Genomic DNA, 5026 nt, shown 5'->3' on the forward strand with positions numbered 1-5026 from the left:
ATTTATTGTGCTTTTAATTATTAATTTTTCTATATGTGATAGTGGATTTTCATCGATGAGTTCTTGAAACTTGGTTATTTTCCCTAAAACTATATATTTTATCTATAAAGCTTAATTTAATTTGAATTTTTTATAAATTGCTTTTAATTGAGTTTTTACCTGTAATTTTGGATTTTGTCCCTAATATTATATATATATATATATCAATATATATATATATATCAATATATATATATATATATTTAAAACTGACAAAAACAAAACTAAACTCTTACTCATCTCTACTACACAAACCAGATGCTGTCCTTTTAGCCATCTACTACATTACCACTATATTTATCAAACGTGTGTGTGTGTCCTTGTCTAGACATCACATGCAAATGCCTGGCTTTTGAAAGGCCTGTCAGCTCATAGTTACCCTGTACCCTAGAACTAACTACCTTTGAAGTTACCCTGTTTCTACAGATCCTAGGTTAGGAGTTTTTCTGCTAAGATGCGGCTTAAGGCAGATTTGGGTGCCATTTTCTCACAGGTCAATCAACCACATAAAAGCTATTTCATTGGTTCACAACAGAATGAAGAACAGAACATAATAGTCTAATATAAGACAACATAATTGATATTTACAGTTCTATATTTAAGAGATGAGGAATTCTGTACATTATTTACATTCAACGGATATTTGTCCTCATCTTGTTCGTTGTTAACACAACGTTCCGGCTGATATACCCTCCAGCCTTCTTCAGGTGTCTTGGGGAAATTTCGAACCTGGGTTCTCATTCCTAAGGTATTTTTCGATGTTATTATTATTATTATTAATGTTCAGGTCAATCCTTGGAATCAAACTCGGAATCTTGGGGTTAGTAGCCCACGTTCTTAACCACTATGCCATATGCCTGTAATTGATATTTAATCATTATTATCATCACCATCTAACATCTGTTTTTCCATGCTGGTATGGGTTGAACTGTTTGACAAACTGTGTCAAACTCCTACTGTCAGCTTTGGCATGGTTTCTATGGCTGGATGCCCTTCCTAATGCCAACCACTTTAGAGAGGGTACTGGGTGCTTTTTACATAGCATCAGCACCTGATGATTTCATATCTCTCTCCCTCTCTCTCTCTTAATTTGTTTAATAATTTGGTAACAAAATTAAGCCAACTTCCATTATTTTGTACATTTATATATATTTATTTGCTTGTTTATCTTAAATATCAATGTGAATAACAAAGAATAAATTATAATATGCAAAAAAGGAAAACAAATAAAAATAAGCAAAAATTATAATTAAATAAATTACAAAATAAAACTGTAGGAATTTTTGTTAAAAGGAATAAAAATAAAATTAAAAAATTCCATCTCATTTCACAAAATAATTTTTAGATTATCAACTTTAAAAAAAAACAAAAACCTCTCTGTAAACAATATTTGTGGTGATGGCTTTTGTGGAATGGAAACGGTAAATCAAAATGCCAAACGTTTAACATTTTAGCTGATGATGATGATGATGATGGGACATATGATGATAATGAAGAGAGGGGTGATCATGATGATGAGAGAATGATGACAATGATTTTGCTGTTGATGATGATGATGAAGAGAATGATGACAGAATGATGACAATGTTGATTTTGTTGCTGATGACAACAATGATTATGATGATGGTGATGATGATGATGGGGAGATAACAATGACGATGTTGGTTTTGATACTGATGACAACAATGATGACAAGGGATTGATGATGAGAATGAAGATGACGATGATGATGATGATGATGTGTTGTAAGTAATATTATCATTGTTGTTTGGCTCTAGGTCAGCACTGATTATGGAAAGTTGGTCAGATCTCTGGCCAATGGTATTCCAACCATGGCTATTGTTCAGCCCCACACATATATATATACATATACTTAAATGCACTACGGCCATGACCATCCCATCTAATTTTTAGACAAATTATAGTCAAGGACAACATATTTTCAAAACACTAGACTGTGATTTCAGGGAGATTTGGCTACCATTTCTAAGAGGTCAAACACTCCCTCACACTTCCATGTGCTTAGTTTGAAGAATAATTTTATCATTACTTAAGCTCAATGTTTTCATGACAATATTTCTAAAGCATACTATTCATGCATCTAAATTAATTTTGAAAATAACCAAAAATTTGGAACGATTTAATGAAAGAACCTTTTCATTATTGTAGCTGGCAATTTGGGAGTATAACTCAACAAAAGACCCTCACATAAAATTTTGATGGATGGTTTTAATCTAAAAATGACTCTAGGGTACCATGGCCCTTTTTAACTATTTCACAAAAAGTTAAAATAATAGAATAACAAAATGACACAATTACACAGAGTAATTAACAAAGCTAGTTAAAATTAAACAAGTTATGCTAATTAGATTGTCTGTATAGTAATGAACATCTAGATTAATGATAAAGTTTTGACATGAATCCCTGAAGACATGTTGCTTTTGTCAGTTTTATCACTGCAGTCATTTTCTTCATTTCTTTCCTCAGAATATAATAAAAGTTATTTTTACATCACTACTGCTGTTCCCAGCATTATCAATAACCTGATCACTATTAGTGTTATCAATCATGTCACTCATCCTCCTATAAAATTATTAAAAATTACTAAAAAAAAAAAAAAATGCCAAAAACTGACAGGAAACTTCTGAAAACTATACCTGTTAACTGTATGATGTAATCTGCAACATGATTGGTTTGTGATGAAGTTGCTAACCAATCAAGAAGAGGGTTACATTTGTCGGCTGATATATTAGTGATTGTAGTCGTTTTTTGCTACATCACTGAGTTTAATATATTACTATAAGGGCTAAATTAAGGATTTTGTGTTAAAGACTAGAAACAGTTGCAGATGGGTTGATATTGAAATGGTTAAAGAACATCAAAATACAAATCAGAATCTTGAAATACCTGGCTGTGATCCTCTAATAAGCGAAGAACATATTCAATGATATCATTTGGTACACCAGAAAACTACCCGTTGAAATGTACACAATGGGGTTCACTTCAATTTGAAGGATAATGAGTGAGGAAGGCTGGCTCCTGAACAGACACAGTAAAATGAGCCATTATAGGATTAGAAAGAGATGTTTGGAAAAGTGAAGGGAAGTCTAAGTGTAGGTGGGGAAATATAATCCAATTTCACAAAATAATTTTTAGATTACTAATTTTGAAACCTTTCCACTAAATAACAATACACTTCTAATATAGCTTTAGTATAATGAAAATGGTAAAATGAAATGTCAAATTTTTAACATTTTAGTTTATCGAAATTCAGATGGTAATGAGAATTGGGAAGATGCGGTAGTGAAGAAAATGCCAAATTTTTCATACTTTCATTTCTAACAACAACAACAGCAGAAGACTACAACAATAGGAAAAACAGGATGATCAAAGGAGATAAAAGCATAAATAGAAGAGGAATCCAAGCAGATAAAAACAATGGTGAGAATGGGGAAGAAAAGGAACTGGTATTGCATGAATAATTAATTTATGAGAAGAACTGAAAGTGAAGACATAACACAAGAGCTGTGAATTTGAAGACAGAACTTTAAATCATAAAATGTAACATTAAACAGAAGAGAGCAAGAATTGGTTAAAAAATGGACAAGTTTATAAAAGACAAATAGAATCTTTGATCATGGATGAGAAAGCAGCTGGAGATAAATATTGTATTGCCACTGCAAAAGTAAAAATTGCCAAAAGTTAACAAAATAGCCAAATTCAAATATCTAGCAGAGTAAACAGATGAAAGCGTTATACATTTAGAACTAATAAACTCACTCACTATATTGAGGAAACTTTTGTACAAATGATATGCTTCTGGTTGATCTGAATATGGAAAATGTAGGGACACCCACAAAAATTGGCAACATATAGATCTATGAATGTGGAGTATTAGCAAAAAGTGAAATGTTGTACTTCACTGAGTCACTCCACATCCCAGTGCTGCTGCACGTGTTGTGTAGTTACTAATGTTTCATAAATTTCACAGTCCAAAGCATAGAAATAAATAAACTTTTTATCTTTTACTTGCTTCAGTCATTAGACTGTGGCCATGCTGGGGAACTGCCTTGAAGAATTTTTAGTCACATCTATTAACCCCCATACTTACTGTCAGTCTCTTTTGCCAAACCACTAAGTTACAGGATGTAAACACATCAACACCAGTTGCCAAGCAGTGGTGGGGGACATACACAAACACAAAGACACACATATATATACATATGACAGGCTTCTTTCAGTTTCCGTCGACCAAACTTACTCACAAGGCTTTGGTTGGCCTGAGATTATAGTAGAAGACACTTGCCCAAGGTTCCACACAGCAGGACTGAACCCTGAGCCATGTGGTTGAGGAGCAAGTTTCTTACTACACTTCCATATCCACAATTATAAATAGATAAATAACATGATGGATGATGTCACAGAAGCAATGTAACCCAGAACAAACAGACATCATCACAGAATACTTTTGGCTAAAGGTAAACATGGCTACATGATTTTGATCACAGGGTAAAGGAGTAACGATCCCCTTCAGTCATGAATGACCATGGGATTGCATCTAGAAACCTCCAATTTGAGTCTGGGTAAATTTGTTTATGAAAGACCAGCAGTCACCCATGCATATCAGCCTCCCCTCTCCACGCCACCGTTGTTATCCAAGGGAAAGGCAAAGGGGCCGATACAGCTTGGCACCAGTGACGTCGCAACTCATTTTTACAGCTGAGTGAACTGGAGCAACGGGAAATAAAATCTCTTGCTCAAGAACCCAACACACAGCCCAGTCCAGGTATTGAACTCATTATGATTTTGATCGTAGCACAACTCAATCATGGCTGTTAACCTGGGGCTAAAAAACAACAACAAAACATCTGATTTCAAATAAAGTAAGGGTCTTGTATATGCTGTATAGTGAGTTGGAAATCTTCAATGAAAAGAGACTATTTTCATGCAATTTAGAAGATTCCTTTTGATTCTCTTAGAAACGGTT

At 33.6% G+C, this 5026-nt stretch overlaps 1 protein-coding gene across 1 annotated transcript in view; it reads right to left on the reverse strand.

Moving 5' to 3' along the window:
* Positions 1-5026, reverse strand: part of LOC106872757 (proteoglycan 4) — a 329051-nt gene that overhangs the window by 138120 nt on the left and 185905 nt on the right. The window lies entirely within an intron of this gene.

Source organism: Octopus bimaculoides, chromosome 13 (genome assembly GCF_001194135.2).
Source record: "Octopus bimaculoides isolate UCB-OBI-ISO-001 chromosome 13, ASM119413v2, whole genome shotgun sequence".
Taxonomy (NCBI): Eukaryota; Metazoa; Mollusca; class Cephalopoda; order Octopoda; family Octopodidae; genus Octopus; species Octopus bimaculoides.